Genomic DNA, 15564 nt, shown 5'->3' with positions numbered 1-15564 from the left:
ACAACAAAATCCTGGGTACTGTTAGTATCTTAAGGGTGCAGAGAGTTGTTAGGATAAACCTGTTCCCTTTGCAGAACTACAATTCCCAGAGTTCTCTGGGAAGAGGAAATGACTGTTAATCCACCCTGGGAATGGAAGATGAGAGGGCACCCCATAGATCCAGGCATCATTGTACAGGCCTCCGTGTTCTCCTTTCAATTCTCATGGGGCAGATAACTGAGTAATAGCAAGCAGTGCATAGCACTCTCAGTCCTGCTTCTTAGCTTGCAGATATACCCCTTCTCAATGACTATTTGTGCAGAGGGGAGGGTACTCTTAGATGTTTCAAACTGGCATACTTTTCACAGTATGTACAGTGGTGCCCCACAAGACGAATGCCTCGCAAGACGGAAAACTCGCTAGACGAAAGAGTTTTCCGTTTTGGAGGTGCTTCGCAAAACAAATCTCCTATGGGCTTGCTTCGCAAGACGAAAATGTCTTGCGAGTTCCTGCGGGTTTTTTTCCTCCCCCCCTTTTTCTAAGCCGCTAAGCCGCTTATCAGCTGATCCGATAACCTGATAAGCCGCTAAAAGCGGCTAAAAGCTGCTAATAGCGCTAATCCTCTAATCCTTCAATGGGCTTGCTTTGCAAGACGAAAAAACCGCTAGACGAAGAGAATCACAGAACGGATTCTTTTCGTCTTGCGAGGCACCACTGTAAATGGTGTATAAACTCGGGGGGGGGGGGTCAATGGATGGTGATAATTACCAAACAGCCCAATACAGCTTTGCACGTCTACTTAGGCACTTTTGTTGCTGTCATATTTCGGAATTGCCTTCTAGCTTTACAGTCAAAATCTTATGTGTTAATACTTTCAGAAAGTATGTGGGCGGGGGTGGGGAAAGAACAGCCAAATTATCTGGGAAGCCACAAAAATACAAAATGCACCGTTCAGATTGCTACAAAATGCCTCCAGCTATTATGCTCATAAGTAAATATATTTGCTGCACAGTTAAATATTTTTCTTGCATGGAGCAGTGACAAAAATTGACAGAACAGTACAGCCCTTTGTATAATAACCCCGTTATTTACTCAGTCTTAATCCATTTGCAAAGTGATCTTCAGTCCCCCCCCCCGGATTAAATTAGCTCATGGTGGGGGAGCGCTATATCAAATGAATATTCTAAAAGGTACATCACTAAAAGCGACACAGAATGGTGGCTTTTACTTGCAGCAGAAATGCTAAATAGAAATATGGGGGGGGGGGACATAGCATGGTTGAATGTAAAGGTTTCAGAGTTAACATACTTGTTGCAAGACAAATAAAATAAATTAATGAGATGCCAAATGTTCTAAATATTCTGCAGATATAAAGGTTCAAGCAGCAAATGTTAGAAGACATCAACCAGTATGACAGTTATGCAACTTTGCTTTTAAAAGTGACACACACTGATGAAAGTCCATGGTGTGCTGCTTCTTGACAGTGCATTTGCACTGCAACAGCCTGCCTGCTGCCTTGCCCTCCATCTCTACATCCCAATAAGCGGCAGCACCACAACTCAGTGGATGTCAGGTGAACATGATGACACCATTCTGCCTGCTATGGCTTATACCATGTGAGACCATTGTTCCATTAAACTTATTACTGGCTACACTGACTGGGAGAGACTTTTCTAAGGTTTCGGACACAGATCTTTCCCACCTCTCCCTGGGGATGCCTGGGAACCTGAAAGAGAAAGATGTACTTGCTGTACAACTTAAAGAAGACAATTCCGTTGGAATTAACCAAATGCCTGGGTAAATTATAACACTAATAAACTGCTAAGATTTGTACTTTTCAAAAGTAGTTACTGCTTTTCTGATTTATTAGCCGAAACTTCAGGGGTCTGTCATAAAGTTAAATAAATGAGCATGGAGAGCAACATAAATACTCTGGCTTGACAGTTCCAAAATACACTGTTTACAGGGAACTGGAAGATAGCAGCATTTCAGCACATATTTTATATCGAGCAGAGTAAAACTTAGAAACCAATAAAGCTGATAAAACTGCTGTAAGCAGTACAAGATGAAGCCCATTTCTAGAAGATGTCATATATTATAGCTGAACCCAAGTCAAAATGATTATCTGCATACAGAGGACCACGAACTCATCTCTAAAAAGCTACATAACAGAAATGCAGAGAATCATATATGATTGCATCAAAACTTTTTTACTTTCTTGCATGTATTAAACTAATTAGCATTGCCATCTGGCCAGTTTTAAATCAGTCTGCCGTTTTTAGCTCTCTGTTTATGATAGGCCTGAAGTAAATCAATATATATGAAGAAGAGCAATGGTTTTAGCTATCTTTTCTCTCATGGTCTGTTCCCAGGAAAAACAGTGTGTTTTATGAGAAGCATTAGGTCTGTTCATGAGAATGCATATTTATCTTTTTACACTGTTCTGAAGAGTTAATGTACTAAATAAATGAAGAGATTGGGCTTTGTACCCAAAAGGGATGTTTTCAGTGCCATATTTGATGCACGTAAATAAAGGCATCAGTAATGGAACCTACCTAGCTTGTGCATCAAAGACTCACAAAAACATGCTTCATGAATTTATTGGGATTTTTCACAATCAAAACAAAGCCCAACATAAATCTAGTCATGAGAGTGAGCTCTGTTGACCTCTGTGGGACCTAAATTGCTACATCTGGGCTTGTGAAAGTGTCTCCTGGATAAATTGCAAATGTCCATCTGCAATATGCAATTGGTAATGCCGGAAGTGAAATATTTCTCTGCTAAACTCTTGTTGCACTTTCCTTGAAATTCACACAGTTAAGCATTCACATATCCATAAACATCATTTATTACATTGCCTGCACCATGTCTGATCCTTAAATAGCCATGCAGCTTAAAGGCACCCAGCTTTTCAAATAATGTGTTTTCACAATGCCAAACAATTTACAAGGTATATGTTAAAGTAATTCAATTAAATGTTTTTAATGGGGAAAAAACTTTTTTTAAAAAGAAACTGCACTGTGGATTCCATGGCCAAGGCACTGCTGAAGTTCTTACACAAAGTGGTGGGGAGACAGCAATATTGATTTTACTCTGAGAGCAATGGAAATCATTAATTAAAATAAAATGGATTTCAATTTAACTTCTGTAATTATTATTATTAAGGTGACTAGATATTGACCACAGATAATGTGAAGCTACTGTGTAAGGTCAACAAGGGCACTGCAGATGCCCCAACTACATTTTGTCTTTTCCAAGAATGGAAAAGGAAGAGAGAGGTTGCAGCAGAGCAGATTTCTAGCATAATAAAATAAGAAGAGCCGGCCGGATTAAGCCAATGGCCAGTCTAGTCCAGAATCTTGTTGTTACAATGGCCAACAGGATGACTGTGGGAAACTCTATCTCTAAGACAATAGGGAGGCCATTTCCACACTGTGAAAGAATAGGAAAGCTATAGTAATTATTGTTATTGCTATTACCCAACCCATCTGGCTGGGTTGCCCCAGCCACTCTGGGCAGCTTCCAACACATACAAAAACACAATAAAACATCAAACATTAAAAACTTCCCTATACAGGGCTGCCTTCAGATATCTTCTAAATGTTGTATAGTTATTTATCTCCTTGACATCTGATGCAGGGCGTTCCAAAGGGAGAGTGCCACTGCCGAGAAGGCCCTCTGCCTGGTTCCCTGTAGCTTCACTTCTCACAGCTAGGGGACCGCCAGAAGGCCCTCGGAGCTGGACCTCAGTGACTGGGCTGGACGATGGAGGTGGAGACGCCCTTTCAGGTATACAGTAGTACCTCAGGTTAAGAACTTAATTCGTTAACCTGAAACTGTTCTTAACCTGAGGTACCACTTTAGCTAATGGGGCCTGCCGCTGCGCCACCAGTATGCGATTTCTGTTCTCATCCTGAAGCAAAGTTCTTAACCCGAGGTACTATTTCTGGGTTAGCGGAGTCTGTAACCTGAAGTGTCTGTTACCTGAAGCATCTGTAACCTGAGGTACCACCGTACAGGGCTGTGACTGTTTAGGGCTTTAAAGGTCAACATCAACACTTTGAATTGTGCTCAAAATATACTGGGAGCCAGTATAGATTCTTTAGGACCAGCGTTATATGGTTCCAGAGGCGGCTCCGGGAGATACCCAGAACATGTACCACTCCAGTGAGACAGTGCATGGGCAGATATGGTCTCAGCTGGCGTACCAGATGGAGCTGATAGACAGCTGCCCTGGACACAAAATTGACCTGTGCCTCCATGGACAGCTGTTAAGTCCAAAATGACTTCCAGGCTGTGCACCTGGTCCTTCAGGGGCACACTTTCCCCATTCAGTACCACACCCACCTGCCATCTGACCCCCTTTGTCTTGCCAGGATCCAACCTCAATCCATTAACTGCCATCCATCCTCCAACCACCTCCAGACTCACACAGGGCATTCACTGGCTTCACTGGTTCCGATTTAAAGAAGAGGTAGAGTCTGGTATCAAATTATTATTATTATTATTATTATTATTATTATTATTATTATTATTATTATTATTATTAAATCATCAAAAGAAGGGCAGCACAGATTTGCATAAAGCTCGCATATGCTATATAAAAAGGTACAGATGCAGGGTTAGAAACAATGGTCATGATTTAAATAGAAAAAAGTGCAGCTCACCACAGTTAGGAATGACTGTGAGCAGGTGACCTTAGGGCCTACTTAGTCTGCTTACTGTTGATAGTCAATTTCAAGGACCCTGATCCTGTTTGTTATGGTTCTTTATTTTTAAACTGGATTTGGATCAAAAGCCCTTCAAATAGACGGTTGTCCTCTCTAAACTAAAGCAGACTGTTGGTTAAATTTGCATTTCACCCTTCCTGCAAGAAGCTCTGTACAAGATTTCAGCAGTAACATAATTTTATAGCGCCATCCTATATCTACTCAGAAATAAGTCCTGTTTGGTTCAGTGGAATTTATTGTCATGTAAGTGTGTACAGGACTGCAACTGTAGCTACACCGTTGGTTTCAATATCGTACACTGTCTTGGGTGCCTTTCAAGAGCGAAGCAAACCATATATAAATCAGCAAGGTAGGCAAGAGTGAGAGATGCTGACTTTCTCAAGGTCATAGACTTTATTTGTTTCTTTAAAGAATCTGAAATCTCACTCTTCAGTCAGAAGAAGCTCCCAAAGAGGATTACGATGAAAGAAAGAAAAAGATAGCCCCTGCCCTCAGGTTCACAATCTAAAAATACAAAACTTAAAAGGAAAATTGGTGGGGATAGGGGAGAGAAGGAAGTACTGAAACACGGGTTCAAGTTACTTAGTTTTGGTAGTCACCAATACCTGAATAAATCCATGACCATGACCCATGATCCTAGCCCCTTTTGCCCTAATCCTAATTGCAATTTTCACAACAGCTGACCTGTGATGCCATTACACAGATTGTCTCCTGGAATTAAGAAATACACTCTAGAGGACAGACTGTCCTAGAATGTTAATCTGAAATTACCTTAACACCTCATAATTGGCAACAAAAAAGGACAAGTTTTACATCCATTATCTCTTTCTGCGCTGAAGGGGAACTGTTTCTTTCCATTTAAAATCAAGGATCATAAATTATCTTGTTCTGCTGTAAAGAGGCAGCATGATCCTATTGGCACAAAATTAACTAAGGTCAAAACAGTTGGTTAAGAAAAATGGCAATTCTTGTTTGGCATAACATATTGTCATTAATTATGCCAAGATGAAGATTATGGTATTCAGGGATAAACCACCGTGCTATAACTAGTTGCTAAGTTAGATGGCCACTCAATTTACCAAGTAGACTCAATTTTATGTGGTCTCCATTTTGTAATCTGCCAGCAGAGATCAGAAGGCACAGAATACACACACACACACACACACACACACACACACACACACACACAGTATAGGTTCAATATTCTTACCAGCTCTAAGACAATTGCCTGTTTTTTGTTTTTGTTTTTAAAAAGGTAAGGGGGAAATTGATATATTCAGCTCAAAGAGTTTCTGAAGTCTATATATTCTATCCAATTGTCACATGGTGCCAGGTTTTTTTTGTTTGAGTTACATATCACCTTTTCTCCCAAAGGAGCCCAGGACTGTTTTGGGAAAGTTAACTTTATTAGGGATCAAAACAGTCCAAAAGTTCCTGAGAAAATTTCTTTTTATTTCTGTCAACAGTTCTGGAAGCTGATAATTCTTCATGTCAACTAAAATAGGTTTATTATGTTAAATTACAGGTTGAGATTGCAGTTCACAGACAATTCAAGATTACTTAAATTATATTTAGAGGAGCTAGCTTCCCATGATTCTTGGTGTAATAACTCTTGGTTAACTCGACTTCACAAACTATTAAGGCGAAAAGAATTTAATGAGTTTCTTCTGAATTAAGGCCATTCCTAGGCAAAGATACTGGCGTACATTATGGTTCCAGGATTCTTGTTTTTCTACTTCTTTGAAGCTGTTCTCAAAGTGAGCAAATTACTTGTTGGAATGGAACTCTCATGGTTTAAAGCAAACATTTAATTCTGTTTTCAGTCACTGGAATAAATTGGGGTGGAGAACCTGTGGCCCTCCAGATACTGTTGGATAATTCCCATCAGTCCATAAATCGCTTTGAGTTTACTTTTTGTAAAATAATAATGACAATAAATAAATGATGATAACTTTCAACATGCAATAAAATTTGAATAACTGGCTTGATACTTGGAAAGCTGGCACCAACCATTTTGTTAGAGAGTCAAAGAAACTTAGCTTAATTAGGGTTGCCATATGTCCGGAATTTCCTGGACATAACAGGAATACTGCTGTTGAAAACAGTGTCTGGGTGGAAATTGGCTAAATGACAGTGTTGTTTTTGCCAGTTTCCACAAAAAGAGCTCAAAACCATAGCTGTCAACTTTTCCCTTTTCTTGCAAGGAATCCTATTCAGAATAAGGGGATTTCCCTTAAAAAAGGGAAAACATAGACAGCTATGCTCAAAACCCTCCAATTTCTCGGCAAAACTTTTCCGCCTGGATTTTCACTTTTTGAAATATGGCAGCCCTTCTTGATATAATTTGGGAATCTCAATTCTAGATTTTTTGTTTGTAACAAAAAACAAAAACAACATTGTAAAGCAATGTTGATATTCTAGGAAGGAGAATTGACCTCTTCCTTTCAGTGTGCCTGAACTGATTTTGTGTTTAACCATCAATCAAAGGGAGAAATACTTTTCTTGGGCTGTGTGCATATAGTGCTGTGAATCATAGCTAGTATCTATATATATCTCTTTCAATCTAATCAGAAATTAAATCTTTCCCCCCTTTTTGCTAAAAGCCTTTTCAAAATGGTTCTGCAATTCTGAATAAAGATTGACAGTTGCTATTCTAGTCATTCTGCTTAACATTTCTAATGAATGCCATCACATTTAATACCATTTGGTGTGCCATTACGTTGATTTAATCCCAACACTTTTGCTCTAAATGAGGTGCAAAGACTTGAGAGTGTAGGGTTTTGTCATAATGAATAAATATTTACAAAGACCAAAACTTTTGGCAGCATTTCAGTGATTTTAAAAAATAAAATTAAAAAAAAATCTGCTGCATTATTAGACAACACAAATATGACCAGCAAATACTACCAGACATTTATTAAAGCTGTTCAAAGATATCTAAAATAATTAAAATCAGAAAAAAATGTAACCTTCTTTTTATGAAGAGATCAAGTTTTCACAAACAGCCCTGCGAGGGACACAATCATTTCAAACGCTTACTGAAAATATATTCGGATGTGCATGGTTTTCCCCTGTAGAGTCCATCACAGTAATCTTTCTTGATGGAAGTAACAATGAGTTTCTTCAAGGCAAGATCACATCAAGCAAGATTCTTATCACTACGCACATTTGTATTTTACCTAGCCTTATGATAAATTGCATACTTCGGCAGCTGCTTGAGTCTATGCCACCTGAATCAGGCAACTTCACCTTCCTGCGTGACAGGGCAGGGCTAGCTCTGCAAATATGCATCCAAGAATTTCCCCTTGCATGTAGGCTCCCAGGTTATAATAATAACAAGGTTCCTTCCAGAGGCAGAGCTAGCTGCTCCAGCACCTGGAGCGGCACACATGCTGTGCACCTGGGGGTGGTGCTAGCCGCCCATGGGGGGCAGGGCTAGCCACCCTTGGAAGCGAGCGTCCCAGGGGGGCAGCGCCTGCGGCGAGCATTCCAGGGGGGGTGCGGTGATGTCACCCTGCTCAGGTATGACACCTGGGGCAGACCGCACCTACCGCACCCCCTTCCTCTGCCAGTGGTTCCTTCCAAAATTCCACAGTGCATCACAAATCACTGCAGAGGTACATAATGCCCAGCAATCTGGATATCACTGCACACTCATGCTTGACCTATGACTAAACCCTACCACAGAGGTGAGAAAAGAGCATGAATGAAATGTTAGCAATGAACAAAAATCAAGGATGTAAATGTCACCAATCACAGAAAGAAGGTGTCTTATTGACCAAAATTGCCTTCACTTCAGCCAGGAAAACATGGGAGAGCTGCAAGAAATTAATACATCCCTGTATTAATGTGTATATAGCTTATGGCGCTTCCCCCCCACAGTAGAAAAACAAAGTTAGAAAACAAATGATGAAACACAGTTAAACAATCTCAAATTTGCATTGCCAGGGATCATGCGGTGAAATGGGTAATGCCAGAAAGCTTATCAAATTTATGGCTGGGATAATGTCACTGAAGACAATATAAATAAATGTGAACTTTAAGCAAGAATACTTATTGCAAAGTACTGGAAGACACAAGAACTACCCACCCTGGAAGAATGGCAGATGAAGGTGATGGACTACATGGGACTGGCAGAAATGACTGGCAGAATCCGAAACCAGGGAGGAGAGACGGCGGAAGAAGACTGGAAGAAATTTAAGGACTATCTTGGGAAATATTATAAAATTAGTGAATGTTAGATTGATGTTGGACTGAATCTAAGTGGTTACTAGCTGTAATGATTAAGATAATTGGGGGGGAAAGAAGAAAGAAAGGTGTAAAATTAAGTGAAAATTGAGGAGGAGGATTTGCCGAATGAATAATTTGAATTGGAATACAAAAAGGGGAGGTATGAGGAGGTCCGAGAAATAAGTTAAAAGAAAATAAGTGAATGAAATTATATGTGTTTTTAATTTTTGTATTTTAATTTTTGTTTTTTGTCTTTTTTGTATAAATTTAGAAAAGTTAATATATATATATATATATATATATATATATATATATATATATGTGAACTTTTTTGCAAGAACTGCTCAAATATGCTGGAAATGTGAAGTATTATGGGCATTGCCAACAATGTTCATGAAGAACTGTGAAGAGATTTCAGCTTTAGGGGGAAACCTAGATATGTGGATAAAAAACACTCTATTCTGCTTCGGTAGGTACTTCCTTGCTCAACAGTAAGCATGACAGTACCCTGATATTCCCTAGGCACTATGGCTGACATACACAAGCTTTGACCTGATGAATAATGCACCTATGCACCTATGAAAAGAAACATCTTGATATTCATTTGTGAAAACATCAGTTAAATGTGGAGCTGTGTGGTTGTCTTTCAACCACATTAGTCATGTTCAAAGTCATAGAGTTTAGGAAACCACTGAGCAATCTGTCCTCACAGAAAGGCTAATTTCAGGAGGGGGAAACTGAATGGCATGTTATTCACTTGTCAGTGAGCAACGCGCGTATCTAGAATGTTCCACGAAATCTAAAACATATTTTGATATGGTGTGCATTTCTTTGGAAGAAATCCTTCCAAATATATCTGATTACTAGTCAGAAATTCTATTACTTTCAAAGTGAATTGTAGTGGGGGGAAAACAGGATCATGCTTTTTGCAGCACACAGTTATGAATACAGAGTCAGTAATATAACATGATCAATATCCTGGCTTTCCATCAGTGAGAGGTAAGTATGCGAGAAGCAGCTACATTACTTTTTGTCACTTCCTGAAAAGTCAATCTAATGTTTCATTCAGACAAACTCACTTTTTTGCCACAAGGTGACTTTCTGCAGTCACCTGAGGGAAGAAAAAAAGGTTTGGAGAATTCACCTCAAGTAAAGTCCGTAACAAACACAAATTACGGTATAGTAACTGGAATAGGTTTGCTGGCTTGTTTGAAGATGTTATAAGCTCCTCTTCAGGAAATGCTCTCACAGCAGCATACAATAAAATGGTAAAATGACAATTAAAACAATACTCCCAAACTAGCACACTAAGACACAGAAGCAGAAATCAAAACCACAAACACACTGAAAGACCTGGGCAAATAAAAATGTTTCCATTGGGCACTGAAAAAGCAAAGACAGCAGCCAATGGGATCCCGTAATAAAAAAGCCTTGGTAGGTATTCAGAGTAGACCCATTGTAAGCTGTGGCTCTAACTTAGTCATGTTTATTAATAATTCCAGTGAGTCTACTCTGAATAAAAATTAGTTGACTACCACCCCTTGTCCCTTGCCATCACTCACTTTGCTTCAGAGGGTGGTGGGATTTGGAGCACGTCCGCCAAAGCTATTGTAACATTTCAACAAACTGTGATTGAAATGGGGGGGGGGAGGTGCCACAGCTTTTCTGCTGAAGGTTTAAGACACCTGCCCTACCCTGCCCCAGTACTGTACTGTTCCAAAGCTTTACTTTTACCTCAGTAATTAAAAAAATGGCAAACTTTTGGAACTGCCCTAAGAGGGGCAATTTCCAAGAAATGCCGTATTTTTTGCTCTATAAGACGCACCAGACCACAAGTCGCACCTAGTTTTTGGAGGAGGAAAACAAGAAAAAAATATTCTGAATCTCAGAAGCCAGAACAGCAAGAGGGATCGCTGCACAGTGAAAGCAGCAATCCCTCTTGCTGTTCTGGCTTCTGGGATAGCTGCACAGCCTGCATTCGCTCCATAAGACGCACACACATTTCCCCTTACTTTTAAGGAGGGGAAAAGTGAGTCTTATAGAGCAAATAATACGGTACTTAATAAAAACAACAACAACACATGAGATCAGGGATGGGTTAGGGTTGGCTGTCCATCACCCCTGATGATTGGCCATGCTTGCTAAAGCTGATGAGAGCTGGAGCCCAACAACATTTGGAGGGCGACAGATTCCTTGTTCCTGCATTAAACAGTACTGTAAGCCAAAGGCCTAATACTTGTTTCAGCTTCAGTTGCATATTCCTTAAGCTGTGATTGTGCATTAAGAGACTTGGGTCCGAGAACTCTATCATGAAACACTTGTGTGCCATTAGGCTACCTGCAATAGGTGCTAAGCAGTAATTCCTTCTGGTTTTAGAGGTAGATTGCCAAGCTACTGTACTAAAAACTATCTAAATAGTAAGAAAAAAAAATGGGATCCTAGAGTTTCAACTTCTATACAGTGCATTAATTCCAAGAAATTCTAACTGCCATTTCAAACAGTTATCACACTCCCCATCTGTTTAGTGCAATTTAGCAGTCCCCACTGTAGCTTAGCTGGTGTGCACAACCCCCAAAGTTGCTTGACATCTGGATAAGTCTCCTCAAGAGACTTGCAAATTTAATCACTCTACTGTACAGCAGCCGCCAGTTTAAATAGAAAGGTCACCCACTGCCAACAGTTAAATAGGCCAGAGCCGCAATGGTATGACCAACAAACATAACAGGTCCTGAGCTGTTTGGGGACTCTCACATATCTTGAACGCAAGGGCACACCTATAATTTTGACTCCACTGGCACAAAAGAAGAAAACACCAAGAAAAAGGGGGGATTTAAATACGACACAATATAGGAGAAGGAATAAAGATTCAGCATTATATGAAATAGTCAGGGATTGCTAGGGCAACGATTTTTCTGCTTAGTGCCATAAGCTGACCAGATTTTTCAGGAGTAGTTGTTCAGATATAATTCTCTATAATTATATATTTCCACTATGTAATTCTTCTAGATCCAGTGTAGGTTCTTTCAAATCACCCTGGAGAACCCCCGTTTTAGATAATCAGGCCTGTTCCTTCTTAGGGTCCTGAAATTGGTCCCATTAATTTGTGAGTAGCAACAGCTAGAAATAACAGCTGGAATACAAAAGTTCTTGGAATTATGTGCACTTCCGTGTGCGCTTGAGGAGCGAGCTCTGGTTTAGGGTAGAGATGTGTCCTACTTTCCAGAGGACGGCCCTCTATCTGAGGGGACATCAAAGGCAGTCTTCCATTTGAAGGACCAAGTCTGGTTTAAATAGACCCTAAGAAGGGAGGTAAGGGGCCTTGAACTTTCACATCAACAGTTGGTACCTGGACAGCAGATGTAGCAGGCACACAGATCCCCTGATCACAGTCTTTCCCACTGTGGCAAGACGTGTTGTATTTTTATTTATATCACTGTATTTCTCAATTAAGGGGGAACTGTCAGGCACTTAGCCTCCTGGGGACGGTGGGAGAGGTGGCAGGAAGGTCAGCACAATGCAAGTACATCAGTGAAGCCAATCCAGTTCCCTTCCCACTGTGTCCACACTATGGCAACCTTTTCAGGAAATCCTTACCCTCTCAGTAAGTTTGGCAACACCACTGGCAAAAGGCCCAGTGTGTGGCACTGTCCCAGATTGTGCTCTGAAGGATTCCCTCATTCCCAGAAGTGTGTGTTCATGGCTGTGGGGCACTGCAGGAATAATGGGGACTGAAAAATCTCCAGTTTGCACTGATCATAGCCTATAGCCACTTGAATGGCAGGCAATAGCAGCTAGAAAGTAGCCACTCCTTGGAAGTACATCCCTCAGATGGATACTCATGGTAGTTTCATGTCTCAAAGGGGGCATATTTTGGTTTTGTTCTGCTAAAATTCTCATTTGAAGCTAATGTCAATGAGCACATTTGCAAGAGGCACCCCATAAGTTTGAATTTGTACAAACTGGGAGAGATGGTCTTGGAGCCTGAGAGAAGTTAACTTACCGAAATTCACAGTAAGTTTCTCAACCTCTCTGTCCCTTACTGTATGGCCGAAAATTATCTGCAGAGGGCTTTGAGCAATGGAGAACGGGATGTGGGGAGCTGATGGAGAAAAGGGGAACAGTTCAATGTTGGGCAATTATCCTAACTTAACTTAGGATGGAATCTATAGCTTTTATTTGGAGAGCTAATGCACTTGTTTGTTTAACTACACAACAATTGTATACTTAGCACACCAATCACCTAAGATATTATTTTTGCCTTGGTAGATACTGAGTTTCAGTGTTGTACTTATAACATGATTGGTTCCTAAAGCTTGTACAGATTCTTGTTCCATTAATAATTATTTTCTAAGTTGTTTTTTGTCTCTTTATAGACTGTCAAGGCTGAGTGACAGCACTTCTTCTATATAAATGGACCACAAAAGAACAGAACAGCCAACTTCGTCACTCATGAAAGATTTTCAAATGTGTTATCTTTTTGTTGGCGAAGCCCCAAACTCTTATCGTCCTTTGCAAGGGTTGTGCAGTGCAGCTAAATGTCAATTGCCAGCAAGGTCACCAGATGTTCTGGTCTGCCAGTGGCTCCTCTTTGGACAGCAGGTTATGGGTATTAAAGCTGACCTACCATCCTACCAAGGATGCAGGTGACGCTGTGGGTTAAACCACAGAGCCTAGGACTTGCCGATCAGAAGGTCGGCGGTTCGAATCCCCGCGACGAGGTGAGTTCCCGTTGATCTGTCCCTGCACCTGCCAACCTAGCAGTTCGAAAGCACATCAAAGTGCAAGTAGATAAATAGGTACCGCTCCGGCGGGAAGGTAAACGGCGTTTCCATGCACTGCTCTGGTTCGCCAGAATCAGCTTAGTCATGCTGGCCACATGACCTGGAAGCTGTACACCGGCTCCCTCAGCCAATAAAGCGAGATGAGCGCCGCAACCCCAGAGTCGGCCACGACTGGACCTAATGGTCAGGAGTCCCTTTACCTTTACCTTTACCATCCTACTATGTTTGAATCTTAACTTCAGATTGCTTTTCTGCAAATTAATGGGTTGGTGCAGCGGTTTCAAGAGTGAGATAGAAGGCTACATTTTTGTTGTTTTTTCAGATCTTGTAGGGTAGCAGAAGTTGTTGGGTAAACGTTTAAGAACCTGCCCTATTTTTGGTGATTCTAAGTTGTTTTAAAATTATGCTTTAACATTGCAACCTGCCATGGGAAGTTAGGGTGAGGGGTGGGTAATTAATAAGAATAAAAATAACTTCATAAATGGAATGTAGGTGTGCAGCATAACATGCTGATCAAATATATGTAGCTTAGAATACTTAGGACTGCAGTAGTCTTTTACAACAGACGTTTCACTGTAAAGTTTCATTTCCCAACGTCTCAGGCTGCATGCATTTTACAAATTTGAAATATTTTGACCCTTTGAAACAATCAATTAGTGCAACGTATTATTGATAGAAACAACAATAATAATGAGAAATTTAAAATGATGGCTCATAGGAATCTACTGCAGCTGCTAGGCCACAGCTGAAGGGATCACTCAAACATGCATCCAGCCTGATTGGAAGCCATTATGCTGAAACAGTGCTGAAAAATCAGATTACTCCTTCTGAGGCAGTGGAGCTTTTATAGTAATCTCATGGAAAATACAAAATACGCCTACGTTAAGGCTGTTTTCAGAAACTAAACCATCTCCAGATATTTAAAACCCCTTTCGCCTGTATTTGTAGCAGGGAAAGGCTGTTTACTTCAAAGCATTTTGACATCGCCTTGGCTAAACACATGTTTAAACAGCTGCTATTCATTTACAGTAAGCTCTTTGCTTTCCATATACACAGACAGCATGCCTGAAATTACAGATTTTGGCAGATTCCGTTCTAATTGTTCATTTTCCCAATACTTGAAGATAAGAAGTTAGCCTCTTTAAAGCTGTACATAAACAAAAGCTTGATGGCAAGTAAGAAATCATTTATTTCCACATCTGCAGTATACATATGCTTTGGAAGTAACAGCAAACCAGTTTATTTTTCAACATTTATTTTTTATTAAGACTAAGCTGAAAGTAGGGAATTTTCATGAACATTTTGATCAGTGTCAAAAAGCACTACACACACACACACACACACACACACACACACACTGAAACAGGGTGAATGTGTTTCCTATTCAAGAAGGATTGTCCTCACTTTGAATAGACTTCTTTTGCTCTCAGTGATATCAGCACATAGGAAAACCTTTCTGGCACGGTGACGCCATAACAGTGACTTGCATTCTGCAATAGGTGCTTACCTAGGAATGCCTAGGAAGCATTGCACTCATATTTCATTGGCTCAAAGAACAGAAAACATTAAGTATCTAGTTGCCCCATCCCAAAATGTCAGCTCAAAAATCAAAATAGGCAAAAATTCAGCACAAGTTGCCCATATTTGTGTTCCTTGTTTAATACAATTGCACAGTACGGCAATATCAAATATCATGTTGGAGAGGCGCAGCACAAATCTCTTAATCTTGCATTATGGGGAGAGAGCCATTGAAAGCTGCCGAGCATTTTATTTGTGACAAGAAACGAGGCATGTTATTAAAAGGATCGTTGGTGACTAAGCAATGCTCTGAGTTAACCCACTTA

General features: G+C 40.4%; 1 protein-coding gene and 1 long non-coding RNA gene across 6 annotated transcripts in view; one reads left to right on the top strand and one right to left on the bottom strand.

Moving 5' to 3' along the window:
* The window catches only part of MACROD2 (mono-ADP ribosylhydrolase 2), a 996145-nt gene that overhangs the window by 260470 nt on the left and 720111 nt on the right, over positions 1–15564 (bottom strand). The window lies entirely within an intron of this gene.
* LOC308583186 lies at positions 12419–13570 on the top strand. The gene is made up of 2 exons (XR_014006116.1): positions 12419–12950; positions 13313–13570. It is a non-coding gene; the product is annotated as an uncharacterized lncRNA (long non-coding RNA).

The sequence above is a fragment of the Podarcis bocagei genome, assembly GCF_964188305.1.
Source record: "Podarcis bocagei genome assembly, chromosome: 3".
Lineage (NCBI taxonomy): Eukaryota > Metazoa > Chordata > Lepidosauria > Squamata > Lacertidae > Podarcis > Podarcis bocagei.
Note: the sequence above shows the minus strand (reverse complement) of the source record. Positions and strands in the feature narration are given on the sequence as shown.